Below are 16599 nucleotides of genomic sequence, written 5' to 3' on the forward strand. Positions count from 1 at the left end.
TTGTCTGTTGGTCTGTACTTTCAGAAACATGCATACACGGTAGCTCAAAGTTCAGTTTAGTGCCAAATTTTAGCATCAGTCAGATAGGAAAACCGCAGCTAAAACACAAATTCAATTTTCGGATGCCGGGGATTAATCGCCAAACAACCTGCCAAGAATGGCACGATGTAATATAGCAAAAATGTTCAATTCACGCCAAAGGTTAATATTTCGTAACTATTGTACGCCAAAGCCATGTAACGCGTTATCTGGGGTAACACCTTTATTCGAATGTATCCAAGAAAGGTTTGGGGAAAACCACTCCCACTGATTTCATGACTCTTTAGAGTTTGGGAGAGAGCCAGCCGTTGCATATTCGTTTTGCTTTGGGTTCAATTCATTTTAATATATATATTAAACTCTTAATTTCAATTTAATTAATTTCCAAGGTTTTATCTTTATTTAGCCTATAGTAACTTTATTCTAAAATATTCTCTTATCTCTTGATCCAATTCCACTGTCTCTAAATTAATTCAAGAGAAGCTATGTAAAATTGCTGAATTGGCTAAAAGCCTAACTTTCCCACACTCCGCGTGAAGAGACAAAATACTGCTGATGAGACAAATTCTTTTTTAAAATCTCCCTGTGTTTCCCCTACCTCACCGATGCGTGTAACGAAAATCCCTATGAAAATCTCATTATATATTAGCACCCTATCAATTTCTCTGTTTATATAAGATCAGGGATAAAATGTCCAAGAGCTTTTTCCTCATTTCCTTTCTGTGTGCTCATCGCTTGTACATATGCCTGCTTCTTCAAAATGAAATAAAACGACGTCTACGAAATTAAAAGTATCTTCACTGTCTTCAAACTACATTCTGCTTCACACATATATATATATATATATATATATATATATATATATATATATATATTTGTCTAAATCTACACTATATATATCTCTCTGAAGATTTTTTTTTTCACTTTCAGCTTGCTTTGGTACTTTGGTTTACAATTTAATGAAAGAGATTCTTAGTTTTCATTATTTCAATATAACTATATGAATTTATACAGTTTGATTTAGAAAGGATAAAGAAATAACATTCTTTAAAACAAATAACGCTTTCCAGCATAATAATATTATCTTACTACGGTTTTCAAATTTAGAGTTCGAATTTTTTTTTTTTTTTTCGAAAATGGGAGGAATTTAAAAATAAACTTTAAATTAAAAAGATGTAAACAAATCATTAAAGTAAAATAATACAATAAATAAACAAATAAAATTATTGTAAAAAATATATGAAGAAACATTCATCAAATTAAATTACATTATTCATGATTTAAAGTGGATACCTTTGCTTTAATTTTACAACTGCGGCTTCTAAAGAATTCAAAATAGTGAAAACTCGAGCACCCTTAACCAGTTGACCTATCGCCTCAAACCTTAGATTCTAACCTGTTTGTGTTAATTTACATTACGAATGGATATATTTGCATTAGGAGAATACATAATTAAATTTATAAGGCCGACGAGAATTCTGATACAATAACATTTCGCATTAAGTTGCAATGTTTCAGATCAGATGAAATGATGCAGAATGTATTCATCAATTCCAACGTGTGCATTTCAATAAGTACTGCAGCCCAATTGTCTAAGTTATTTTGTAGCATTATAATTCACTAATCTAAATTCGGGCATTTGAATTTAGATTAGTGAATCGTAACTTTGCAGCCTTGTATATTTCCTCCCAGATAAATGTAGTTCAAAAGCGTAATTAGGTTGATTCAATTTCTGCGTCCTGTAATATCACTGATTGAAATTCATTTGGATTCAACGAAAAACATTACATTTTATTTTCTTTCCATTATAGAAACAATACTTTTTGTAATTTTGTCGAGTACAAATTGTTGAAAGAATAACTTTTATAATTATTAAAAAAAATCCACTTCAATATTGTAGCGAATCTTCTCCCTCCAAATCTCCTCTAAAAAAGTCCTATGTAGAATTATATTAGCCAATGAAAGTGAAAATTTAATTCAAAAAAGAGAGAGAGAGAGAAAATGGTATTTGTTGATATTTACGCACCCATGATAAATCGCCAAAAATTAAAAACATCGCCAACTAAAGTCGCTTGTGATAAATCGTCAACAAACGAAACCATTTTGGCACCTTAAATAAGATGGAACCCAGCGTAACCTGAAAATCGCAAAGTAAATAGAGGGCCGTAAATATAAACAAGTATTGAGAGAGTTGTAGTAGTTGTAATTTCTGAATAGTTTCTAAATAGTTGTAATTTCTGAATTTTTCTTCAGATCTCAAAAGCAAAATTTTGGCCATGATATGCTAGCTCATCTATACGCATTTATGTGAAAACGATGTCTCTAAAATGTAGTAAGTTAATTTGATTATGGGTTTGGTTTCACCGCCAGTATTGTAGGACCAAATTCGTCTTTAATTTAATTGATTTGAATTTTTTTTTTTTTTTTTTTTTTTTTTTGCAATATCGTGAATAGTTTTACTTTCTGGTATACATAGCGTGGAGATTCGACGAATCTCCCAGTTTTAGACCTCTCTGAGTTTCAAAAAACACATTTTTGGAAAATATCCGTCCATCTGTCTGTGACAAAAATAACTCAAAAACGCTTTGCGCTAGACGGTTGACATTTGGCGCACCGTTTTAACACCAAATTTGCAGATATCTATCAAATTTTGACTAAAATCTGTTCAGAGAAAGTTCCTCTATCTGGTTGTTCGAATATAAGTTAACGCGATAACAAAATGAAGAAAGCTAGATAAGTAAGATTTCGTACATATATTTAACATCTGTAGTGTAAAAACCTGTCAAATTTTTAACTAAATCCAGCAATGGATTGACTGTCGATATGTACTTTCAGAAACATGAGAAAGCGATAATATAAACGATGAAGCAACAAATATGTGAAAGCGAAATATATCAAATTTGGTATGAGATTTTGTGATTACAAATGCAATTTTCTGTCAAATTTTTGTTTCAATCGGATGAGAAAAACAAGTCAAAAACACAAATTCCGAGTTTTGGTTATTATTAACTGATGCCAGGGATTAATCGCTGAAAAATTCGCATCATACGATAGATTCAGTAGAAATGTTAAATTCATGCCAAAGATAAATATTTCGTATCTATCGTACCCCATGACATGCAAGCATTGTCTAGCATGAAAAGTTTATTAGAGAGTGTGGTAGAATTTTTCGGGAATACCTTTCCGGTTGGGTTCTAACCATTGAAACAGATTGGCAAGTGAATAAAACACATATATTCAACATCATTTGCCTTTTATACTTGATCAAGACATTAAGTCCGAAGAAGTTATTTAAGATTTCTACTACATATCATCCCAAGAGGGGGCTCTTCGAAATGAGGATGAGAAGCTTCTGGCATGGTGGTTGGTTCTCGCCACCCTGGAGGGTAACGAAAAGGTGGGATTCTGGCTCCTACCATCGATGACGGGACGTACTTCGTTAGGGAAATGTTGTACTGGGGCCGGTGATGGCCGTTAGGATTCAACCACAGTTTTCGCCAATATTGCTGTTGTGGCGGTCTGGTCATTCAGTAATTTTTATCCGTGTGCCTTTGGGCAGGTCGGGGAGTCAGTGACATGACTTCTGCTGTATATCAATAAAAAGAAATGTTTCAAAGAAATGTACATCGTCAATTCTCTAGTTTTAAAATAAAGAAAAAATGTTTAAAAAATGAAAAGAATGATTGAATCAACTTATAAAATGTTCAGAGTACTATTTTTTTAAAAGTTGATAATTTACATAAATTTGGGAACTGATTGGCGGAGTATTAATCTGCCCAATACAACTGTATTTTGGCATTGTCTGGATAGCAATGAACGGAAAGTCACGCGACTGAAATGCATTGTACTTCAATTTATAAGTTTGGCATTTAATCCCAATAAAAGAAAATGTTTTCTAAAATTCATTAAAAAATAATTCTAAGGTATGTAAGGAATAAAGGAACTTGAGTGACTTTAAAATATTCATTTAATGAGGACAAAAATAGGACATCTTTTAAAATAAAGGTAAAATGTTACTAGGAAATACATTCACTTATGAAACAGGACATCTCCAAAATTAAGTCTTCATATACCCATTTAAGACTCACTTTATTGATACGATGAACGGAACAATAAAGTTGCAACGTCACTTCCATCCAAATCATAAAAGGAAGGGCAGAATAACAAAGGAAAAGAAAAAGTGAAATTCTTTAGAAATCTGTACACGGCTTATCACTCAATACATTTTTCTAGAAGTAGCAAAATCACCCCTAAAATCGCATCATAAATGCCCAAGACATTTATTGAAGGCTCTGTTGTCATCACGGATATCCGTCGTTACGGCTGATGTGGCCCATTACTTCAACTCTGATCCTTAATTGTCTGTCTGTCATCAAGAGCGCGTGCTGGAAGACTCCCTGCTGACGAGTGGGAGGGTGGCAGGCAGACATTGCCAACTCCCAACCCCACTTCCATCAAGAGCGTGCCTAGTAGGTAATAACACTAGAAGGTCGCCAACTTCCAGTCTGCCTACCCTTTCTGAGATGGCCCCTCTGCGTGTGGATATGCCCAACTTTCCAAGTAAGTGTCGACTCGCGCTGTCATTGGCCATCCTGGAATGACTTCCGCAATGGCAGGCTTAATCAAATTTCCTCGGGGGCTGGGGGGGGGGGGGGTTAGACTCTTTCATGAGCATTGTGCGTGCTACTAGTCATCATAAAAGATGCCTTCTTTTTAGAGATGGGTAAATGTGAAGGATATAGTCCGATGGAAGGCTCCTTTCTCTAAAAACTCCGAGGATCGTCGTCGTGACGTGAGTTTTTCTCTTCTTTATCCCCAGGAAGCGCCTTCTTTTGTGATCGGTGATGATTTCGTGCCGTTCTTATTGGCATCGACGATCGGATATGTCCGGAAGGTTGTTGTCATAAAACGTGCATATTTCTATATTGCGTTCTTGTTTTTTGACATGCATGCCATTTTTTCGGATAAATGCTTCAGTCAAACGTTTTCTGTTCCTACTTTTTTTTTCTGTTGCTCATCAAACCTAAATTGAAGACGTGTCAATTTAAAAGATAAAGAATCATTTGGATATTGAAGACTACATCAATAAGATAGCACTTTATGTAATAAAAGCTCTTAATCAACAAAGGATTCGATTTGGAAATCAAATCATTTAATACAGAAATTGAATATCTATATAATCATATATTAGATAAAACAAAACAAACGACAAAAGTTCCAGAATTTCTAAAAAAAAATCGATTTAAAGACTGAACTTGAATGGATAGATAGACCAAAAAGAAAATTTGGAAGAATGCAAGAAAATAAATGCATTTGTGGAGGAATTGGTATTGTTTACCACTATTTAAAAGAATGTATTGAAGTCTCGGAGTTAAGAAAAAATCTGCAAATTGTAAATAATGACTTAAGTACAATACTGATGGTACCAGGTAATCTTAAAACTCTGAAAGACATGTCAAAAATTGTCTGTTTTTTACCAACTATTTGAGAGTTTGAAAGTATTCAATTTTCTGTTTTTGTTGTGTAACGAGAATTTGAAGAGATATTTTGAATTTCGCAAAGATTTTCTCTTAGTGATGGTCGTTTCATTGTTTTATGGGTAGATAAGAAGCAGAACAGTAATTGACCACTTTGTGGCCAATTACCTCGAAGAGAATATCAGTTTGACAAATCGGTCAATGCAAGGATGCACAAAGCTAAAGATAGAAGTCGGTCACAACAAATCCTGTCGGTACTGCTACATTCAGTGGTGGCGGTGTGGTCGGTTGTACGCAAGAAGAAGGCCAAAAAGAAAAGAAAAAAGTGAATGGAATTAATCATCAAGCATATTTACTGAAGATGAAGTATCCAAGTAGACTGTGTTTCGATGAGATTAGAATGCCATCATCGGATTTTCTTCAACATCTCTGAGTGTTTCATTGTTTCATTATGGGTCGCTGAAATGGATGTGGGAGAATTAAGTAATTGTCAAAGACAGCGGCAACATAAGACTTGCTGAAATAAGGTTTAATGATGTTACTCTACCTGAAGATGTTACACCAAAGTCGAAGTTGCAGAAGCAAAGTCTTTAATCGATTTTTTTCTACACAAGGTATCGAAATTTTACAATGGGATATAGGTCAGGTTGTAAATTAGAACAAAACAGCAACTTGAAGTTATTATACATATGTATATATTTGAAATTCTATTTTGAAGTTTATGGTGTAATTGTAATGTAGAATATCACTAAAGAATAAGATTTTGCAACATATTTGTAACAATCACATATTGATACTCTGAAATATAATTTGTGTCATTTCATGATTATGATGTTAAGAGCACACGAAAATCAAATCAGCTTATCTAAGTTGTGATTAAAAAAATAAGTTTCAATAAAATATTTAATTCTGCAAATAAAATTGCATTTGAAGACATCAGAATAATTGAAAATGCTTTGTATAAAATATCACTAAATTTCTGAAAAAAACTTTAAATAGAGTTCTAAAGGATTAAATATGTTCAACTTGACCCAAAGAGGATTTAATTCTCTTGTGCACTGAATGTCCCAATTATGAAACAAGTAATTAGTTTTTAAATTTAAACGTGTTGATATCAATGATTCAGACGTATCAAATCGTCTTATTAAAGTTCTTCTGTTGATTTCTTTCTAAATTATGACATTCCTTCAAAACTTATTTACTTAAAAAATTTTAGCAGTGTTTTCCTCCTTTCATTTAGACATGATACATCACGCCAAAAAGTTGTCGATATTTTCTTCAAAAATCTGTAATAAATGTAAAAAATTACGTAATAAATGTTCTATTATTATTATTATATTGTTTTTAAAAATCAATATAATAATAACAGAAATTGATTTTTAGAAGTAAAATTTACTAATAAAAAAAGCATTAGTAATTAAACTCAGAATGCGCTTATTTATTTTTAATATTTGTTTAATGATTGAATGCTCCAGTGTTAATAGTTTTGAATCAATTACTGAAAAGCAAATCATAAGAATATAAATCTCTAATAACGAGCCTTACAAAGCAATGTACCATTAACATAAATTTCTAAGCTAATACCATAAATTTCTAAGCCAATACCATAAATTTCTAAGCCGTCTTTAAGATCTACCAGGAAATTTATTCTCAAAAAAGAAAACTTCCGACATCAAACCACCTTTCTGCGAAAATAAGCCTTGAACAGGGAGTCAGGTTCCTTCAAAAAATTTGAAATAGAAAAAAAAAATAATAATAAGGAAATAAAAAATTAAACAAGGTAAAACACAGCAAGTATCATCTCCTGCCACTGCTTTTCTCTTTCGAGATTCAGCGGTATCTCTTAACTTCTGACATCGAGAACATGATCCTGGAAAATTAAATCAACTTTAACAATGCGAAAATTACACATTTCGCGAACAGAAACTGCCTTCCCCCATCATATACCCTCCCCTACACAAGTGTCACCGACTTTCGTGTATCATTATTAGCAACTTTAAATCCCCACTCCCACCTCCAAAAACATTCTTTGCCTCCCTCCAGACTTCTAAGCCCGATCCTTAGGTACTGTTCAAGTGTTTGAAGAGGGGAGTGGGAGTTGAAAATGGAATGGAATTTTAGAATGTTCGACGAGAGTATTGTGTTCTCCTCCTGTAGTTTTTCTTATTTTGTTTTTTCTGAGGGTAGCAGACAGTAAGATGAAATGTAATGTAAATATCAGTTTTCGAATGTCCTGACATGCAGGTTACATCCGAATGGAAAAACAAGGGAAAGAAGGGAGAAAAAGCGGTCGTCAAGAATGGGAGGTAAAGAATTAATTTTCGAGAGGGCAAGAAATTTCTTTTGTATTAAATTAGTAAAATTCTTTTTTTCTCTCTCATGACAACAATTTTTTTTTTCTTTTTGCTTTGTTTGAGTTTCAAAATGTTTTAATAGTGATAAGGCATTGGCACAAAGAGAAGCCTTTCCGATATCTATGTGTCTCGATTATTTTGTTGTTATATTTGCTTAATCCATGTATTACCCCATTTCAAAAATAATTTTATCCTAAATAATTATTTAAAATAAAAATATTTAGCAAACTAATTTTTTAAATGAATAATAAAAGTGTAAATTTCTCATAGCCCCATACAGAAATCTAATCCCATAAGGATTGCTCTGAAAATTTGCGATAGTGAATTTTAAGAATATTAATAATTATTAATATCTATTAAAATTAAATATTATTAAAATAATTATTTTCTGCTTTTCAGCCATAAATGTGAGAAATTTTCTAATCGATTTTAAATTAACTTTTCGATGAGTTAAGATCTGGCGTGGTGCAATCTGCTAGTAATTAAAGTTTTTAATGTATTGCAAATTTTGCACTGAACAGACAAAGAGACAGACAAGAAAGCAAATTAATATTGCACTGCCATCCATTTCTTAGTTATATTTAAAATTTCAAATCTATAAAATCGAGAATTCAGTTTTATTAATAATAATGTTAATAAGAACGTGCAAATAATAAAAATTGATAAAAGCATTATTAAAACTAAGATAATTTTTAAAGGACATTCGAAACACTAATCCGAAACATTATAGACAATAATTTGGCTTTATTCGTTTATCTTTATCTAACACTTTAAACTTTTTTTTAATTATACAAAAGCGATAACATGTGTACTAAAATTGGCATTTAATGTCGTCACATGGTGCATAAGTAAAAAGCTTGCAATATAAATAGTGAAAGGCATTCTTGTTTAAAAACTGAAACACATTTTAAAGAATTCATTAAAGTTAGAGAAAAAAAAATGTGAGAATTAAGCTGACATCATTAAAATGCTTTTTTTTCTTCTTTTAAATTTTAAAATAGTGTAAAAATTGGCATTTGTGTAAAAATACGATACGAAGATTTCGACGGAAACCATAACATTTCAGAAGATTTTATATAACAATCTCATTTAAATTTTGGTCATTCCTTTTCTAATTTTTTTTAGCACCTACGACCTAAAACCATGCTCGGAAAGTTTGAGTTTGAGAAGTAATTCGATGTTTATACGTTGCATGGTCGTAACAGTTAAGGACATATGATTTGCCACCAACAAATATTAGGATCACATATTAGGATACTAAAGATCACGACACATATTAGAATACTAATCACAGAAATGGATTTATGTATTCAAAAAGCTGATCCTTGTGGGCTGTATTGTTTTAAAAGCAGTATATTTCATGCATTACAGCTTAATACGTTGACCGCCACGTGACTTGCCAACGATTCGCATCTGTTATCTAATTAGATGACTCCTTTAATTTAAAAATGGAAAAGAAAGAGTCTACTAATTAGAAAGATGATCTGACTCACAGATGTAAATCAAGGCAGCGAACATGTGAAAAATATTTACCTACTATTCCATAAAAACCATCATCAAAGGTAAACTTTCCCAACTTCAAATTCTTTCATTTACCTGTCAGTGATATTAATGGATGTCGAAATCGAGGATAAAATGCTTTATCGTAATTCCGAATTTAAAAAGGAGGTAGAGATTTAAAAGCTCTTATATTCTTACACTGGAAAATGCCCAATATTTGAATTCCCGCATAATTAATATATCATATTACGATAATGGTTAAGTATTCCAATACAGATATAAAAACAATAGCGATATATTTAAATGGATATAGAACGAGTTTTTACTGGAACTGTGCCTGAACTCTTGTAACATTCTCAAGTGCAAATTCATTCAAAATACAAGAGAAACAACCTCCTATGGCCCAGACTCTCAAATTTTAAGTTGAGCAAATGATTTTTAAAAAATCAAAACTCTTGTAGAGACAATTCAATATCCACAGTTCTGAAGTAAGAAAGATTTCAAAAATTTCTCTGGGGCTGTCATTTTCGTTGCTAATTGAATCCAAAAGTGTTTTTGACTGCACATGAATTTTGAAGCGAAAACTCTTCTGGAAATAGAAAGAGACGAGGAGTGTAACCGATCATAAACTAACTCCTTTCCTACTTTCCAACTGAATGTTTTCTTTCTTTAAAAAAATGTACTGTCGGTGCAAAAACCACGAAACCGCATGCTCCCCAGCGGAAAACATCACCCCCGGGATAACGGAAAACTAATGGGCTTCATTTATTTTTTATTTTTTTTTTTTTTTTTTTTTGCTTTATCTTTTACAACTCGTACCATCCGTCGCTGTCTTATCTTTATTTATTTCAAAAAAATAAAATAAAAATATTTTTAGTCGTTGAGGGGAAGATTAAAAAGGGTACTTAGCAAGTTGACGTATAAAATACGCATTCCCTCGGGGGGTCTGTCTTTCTAGAACTGAAGGGTGCTATGGAACGTTTTTTCACGCCTTTTTCAAGAATGCCGAACAAATTTTAATTAATCTTTGTCTCCAAAAAATTTTTTTCGATTTCTTTGCCTCATTTTTTACATTAAATTTCGTTTTTTTTTTTTTTTTTTAAGTTGTTCATAAAACAAGTACTTTTTGCGCGCTTCGGGTACATTTCAAGAAACAAGGGTTTGGGCTGTCGAGTGAAAAAAAAAAATCTCTCTTTTTTATATTTTTTTTTCTGTTCAGATTCCTGAAGTTGCAACTTTTTTTAGCACAAAAAAAGTTCTGTGCATTTTTTTTATTTATTTATTCTCTTGATTATTGGTCATGTCGTTGTGTTCATCAACCAATCATCAATCATTTAAATTCTCATTAAAAAACAGAATGATGAAGGGTGTGAAAGCATTTAACCTTTCATTAAAACTTAATTTAGTAATACTAACCGCATTTGGCGACCAGTTTCTCAGCTTTCCAAGATTATTGGTTGCAAATTTTTGATTTAAATATTTTATGTAATGTACTCTTAACCCTTTGAGATATAGAAATTAATGTATTCTAACCCATGTACATTTTCAGTGAGCTAGTCTTTCTATACAGATATTATTGCATCAACAATCTCTAGGGGTTGTTTTTTTTTTTTTGTGGAATTTATCTCCATGTACACACGCGTATGAAATTTGCTTTCATTCTCTTTTTTCATTTAGCTACAAATGCTTCCAAATCGGGGCCATCCTATAAAATTCGGCACTTCTGATATTTTACTTTAAGATGAAGGTAATTCCCATTTCAAGTTTTTTTAAACTATTGATGTTTGCCATTTTCTGTTATCCTTAATTTTAATTTCATTTATTGTTTTCCATACTAATGAAAGACAGTGAAAGAAATTTGTATTTCTCTTCATTCAATGAGTATCAATAACATTTATACCTTTCCGTAGGTGGTACATAAGCTACAACAGCAGTTACCACCTACCCATACCTTGAGTTCGAGTTGGTACAGTAATCAGTACCATTATTCCACAGCGTTTAAGTCTAATCTGTGAGGTTTCTAATCATTCGTCTTCAATAATGAATAAATATTTGATGACAGGAGACAAATCCATGGACTATTAAAACGGAAACTCCATCTGTAGCATCCTCCGAGTCAACATTCAATACCGCTTATTCAATAAAATTTCACTCTAACTTGTAAGATTTCTGATCATTCTTCTTCGGTTGCGTATGATGAATAGATATTTGATGACAGAAGACAAATTCGCAAACTTCTGAAATGAAAAACAGATCTGTAGCCTCCTCTGAGTTCGAGTTGGTACAACAATCGGTACAACTTAGTCAATAAGTTTCACTCTAACTTGTAAGATTTCTGATCATTCTTCTGCTGTTGAGTATGATAAGTTGAGAAGAAAAAATCATGTATTATAAAAAAAAAACGAACAAATCTTTAAATTAATTTAAAAATAAAACAATAAACCTTAATCAAAATATCCTCAGGCTCAACTAAATATCCTTACGCGATACAGAAGCAACAACAGCAGCAGTTCTCACTCAGCCATCCACACCCTGAGTTCGGGTTGGTATAGTAATCAGTACCCCTACCCCATAGAGTTCCACCCTCACTTGATCATTCTAATAATGAATAGTGAATATGACGACAGAAGACAAAATCTTGGACAATTGAAACTGAAACTCTATTTATAGCATCGAGTTGGTACAACAATCAGTACCAATTCTTCAATAAAGTTTCACTCTTTGTAAGGTTTCTCGTCATTTTTCTTCATTTGTGTATGATGAGTTGTTATTTGATGACTGAGAGGGCTGCTGATAGTAAAAACCAGATCTGCAGCCACCTCTGATTTCGAGCTGGTACAACAATCTGTGCCACTAATCCAGAAGAATTTCACTTTAAACTGCAGATTTTCTAATCACTCTTCTTGGATTATGATTCAATGAGTAAATGTTTAGTGACAGTTAAAAATTCATGAGCAGTTAAAAACAAATATTTAAATTATTTAAAAAAGAAAAGAATGACCTTTTTATGGCCCTTAATCAAAATATTTGCTTTAGAAAGAATATTTTTTTAAAAATTTCCAATTTTTCCTTAAAATTTAGGCAAATGTTAATTATAGTAGTTGAATTTTTAACTATATAGCAGTGAGTTTTATATATTTTAATCATATTATTTGCAGTATTGATTAACCAATGCCTTCAGGTAGTTTTCTTGTTTTTCCTTTCCTCCTTGTTTTTCTTCTAAAAGTTGTTTCAGTTAATCGAATTTCTAAGTAGAAGGCTCTTCATACAGCTAAAAAAACATTGGTTGAGAGATTTTTTAAATGGACAATTTAATTTGATGAAAATTAGCACACATTACTTTTCCAGAACCAGAATCTTAACTAGAATATCAACCTAGTTCCACTGTTAGCTTCTCATTTGTTTCCGATGCGGTAATGACCACAACAAACCCCTCATCCTCCAGTCAGCGTTTCTGTCCGCGTAAAACGCTCTGGTAATATAAAATTGGGCCCGCAGTAAAAGCTTGCAAAGCACCGACGAGAAAATTGCTTTCCCTTCTAAAGCTTGGCCAAAATTAAATTCACGCGTCAAAATCCCAACATCCGGCACGAGCAGGACAGAGATTTTTCGGCCATAAATTACGATTAGTAGGAATCCCGAGTCTTTTATGTTCCGCAAGGGTCCGGTTGTCCTTAAAACCTCTGCAGTGATAAACGCCCCAGTGGTACTAAAAGCCGAGCGACAATACGTGGAAATCTTAACGCCCCAGTGTTGTTCTGAAAGTATAACCGCTTGGAAAATTTTAATGGACTTTTATCTCAATCATTGGCGTTGGAAATGCAAAGGCTGCCCTTTCGAGGAAAGATTTCTCAGAAGGTATCTCTAACATGACAAAGCTGAAATGTAGTTGTTAACTAACAAAATATATTATAGAGCTTTAATTTAGAATAATTTGTACCATCTCTGCACAAGACCTATTTCATCCACACGTGAACTCTGCATATATGGATAATATACAGTATTCATTATAAAACTAATCATAATATAAGTTAATACCCGGTACCCGGCGCATTACTGCCGCAAAAGAAAGAATTTTGAAATATCGTTTGAAATTTGAAATATTGTTTGACAACGGATTCTAAAACGCTCCGCGATTTTGCGCATGCGTTAGGACGGGATTAATTCGTCAAAAAAGGGATGAGAGAAAATTTGAAAGGAGGGGATACTTACATTGAGAAAGAAAATAAACTTGGATTACTCGCAGACTGAATTAACCTTTCTAGGGCCGTGGGAAGTATACTTCCCACCAAATTTATCAATCTTTGTATGAATTTATGTAGGTTGGCATAAGTTCTGACAAATTTTTTTAGTAAGTCAGAAACTTAGATGCTTCAGTTCTTTATCTCAGACAAAATGATGTGTCGATTCGTTACTTAATTATTAATTAGCCAAATTAATTAATTAATCAAATTAAACTCATCTAATAAGCTAAATGAATCCCTTTTCTTATTCTAATTTCAAGCCTAAAAATATTTTAACATAATGTGACTAAAAAAAAATGGCCCTTTAAAGAGTTAAAATACGGTCAGAAACAACACGATATTCACATACAGGTGAAAAAAAAATTGAACAAAAAAGTATCTAATAGGTTGAAAAACAAGATCAAAGAATGACGAAGAATTCCGGAAATGCGCTCATGTTTCCGCGTCTCTCCCCTTAATGAGACAGAATCATCGAAAAATGAGCGTCTCAGAATACTTAAACGAACAGTAGCTATCTTGTTTAATTAGGAATGATAGAAAGAAGGATATTTATTTTCTTGTCGACAACGAATACATTCGATGAAACTGAATGATATATAAAGGAGAAGTATAAATAACATTTATTCTATTACTTTGACTTTATTATTCAAGTATACTTTAGGGTAGACAACATTTGTTATTTTGTTCCGTCTTCATCAAAAGCAAATATCTTGGCTGTCTGTCTAGTGAGCATCCAACATACAACTGGCCATGTGAAAAACATTGATTTTCTATGCTCAAAGCAGTAAGTTGTCAAAGTTTTATCGGCATCGGATGAATAGTACGGCAGCATATAAAATAAGAAAAAAAAATTCATTTTTATATATTGGATATTCATTTTACCGATGAAGTTTGAAACGTAGATGTGCTATGAAATGAATATCAGAATATCTATATTAATTTTTCAGTGAAAAAGAAATATTGTGAAAATCGGGAAATTAAATTATATTAATGAATAAGTTAAGATGGGAAAGGTAAAGATGAGTTTGGTTTCAAAACTTTACCTAGAATCAGCTCCAGGAAAAGATTCAAACCAGGGAATTCTTTCTTTGAGATTTTTGACTTTCAATCAAAATTTCACCCTTCAGAAACCGAAAATAACAAAATTGAGAAATTCCAAAAAAGTAAGAATAAATAAAATAATATAAAATGCAAACATTCAAATACAATACGAGCACAATGTAAACATAAATAATTTCATATGCAGAATAGAAACAAAAATTCTCAAATAATAATTAGCACCAATTCATTATATGAACTCAAAAAAATTAGCTTATCCATGATCATAAAGGACACTGAAATATTTCAATAATGAAAAAATCTTCCCTATAAAGCGATTTAAATATTAGAATAGTTCCAAGTATAATTACTTTCAATATTTGCTAACTTTATTAAGGTTTTCATCACTTTCGTAAGGTATTTTGTAAAATACAGTCTGTCAAAAAATTGTTGGGACACACTACAAGTTCACAGATTTTTTATCATGATATTTTACTGTTGTTGTTGTTTCTAATAGTACTTGTCATTGACAAGCCCACTGACTTTAGAAGTCAGTGATTTTAAGCCAAGGATGCGTCTCTTGTTTTTCAGTAGCGCCATCTAGGGCCAAGACTACGATTTAGCTACACACGTCACAACCCTGTTTACGGGGCGGACTTCATTCATGCATTTCATTCACGCATCCATAGATCGTAATTTACAACCGGAATCAGAGAACGATCACCCTTGATCCAGTAACCTCAGTGGTATTACTCTCGACATGGAAGATTTTGGGACCACGACAGATTTATACGTGCGCCAGCCACCACACACATGGAGAGTCTTTGGCCGGCGAAGTACGAACTCGCAATTCCAGGTTACGCGAATCCAGCGCCTAATCAACTGTAGCTATCCTGGCCCTCATAATATTTTACTTAAAATATGCAATTGAAACCAAAACAAATTAATATTATTTTGATATATATTAATAATAATAAATCAAACAAAACTATTAATGTTATCATATAATGTTATTTGATTATAATTGAATATAAAAGAAATCAAGTAAAAAAAACGTTCTCAAAAAGGTATTGGAACACTTTTCAATAAAATAAGATAAACAATGCAAACTTAAAAGTTAATATCTTGTTGAGCCGCCCATAAGTGTTATGACCTCTCAGTCTAATTTTTTTGCAAAATCATCCATCGAGTTTGGGCCACTCTTTACCAAACGTTTTACCATCTTAATCAAAAAAAAAACCGACAGCAGTCCTTATTATAGAACCCTGGTCTATTTGATTGCCCCCTCCATATTTGATAGTAGGCCGTACATTTTTTGACATGCATTGCTGTATTTGATTTCCTCCAAACTTCTTGCTTGCCATACGATAGGAAAATGTCATATTTTCTTTCATCAACAAAAATTGTTTTTTTTTTTAAATTATTTTGACTGCTTTAAATACATTTTAGCCAGCCTAGTTGCCGCTTTGCTGATGTAGAGCTTTCTTTGAGGTACTCTGCCATAATATTTATGTTTTCTTAAAACATTCCTAACAGTTTCAGGATTTACAATTCATTTTCCCAACTTCATTTTATATTGCAGAGTTAATTTTATTGCACTAGTTTTTGGATTAAAGTAAGCTTGTTTCATAAACCACCTCCCTTTACATTCATTAAATGTCCTTGGACGCCCTGATCTTTGCTTGTTTTCAGTACTATTTAATTTCTTGAACTTGTGAATAACGTTAAAAACTGTAGATTTACTCAACGGCAAGATATATCCTATACAGCGAACTGATTTTCCATTTTTTTCATTGACTTATTACAAGATTTCGCACAACAACCGATGTATCTTTGTTTCTCGCCATTTTTTTCTATAAGAAATCTTATCTGATAAAATTTTTGTGTTTAAAATTATAGCCTAAAAAAGTGGTAGTATATTCAATTCTATTGATGTGTTATATGTTT

The sequence above is a fragment of the Argiope bruennichi genome, chromosome 4, assembly GCF_947563725.1.
Source record: "Argiope bruennichi chromosome 4, qqArgBrue1.1, whole genome shotgun sequence".
Lineage (NCBI taxonomy): Eukaryota > Metazoa > Arthropoda > Arachnida > Araneae > Araneidae > Argiope > Argiope bruennichi.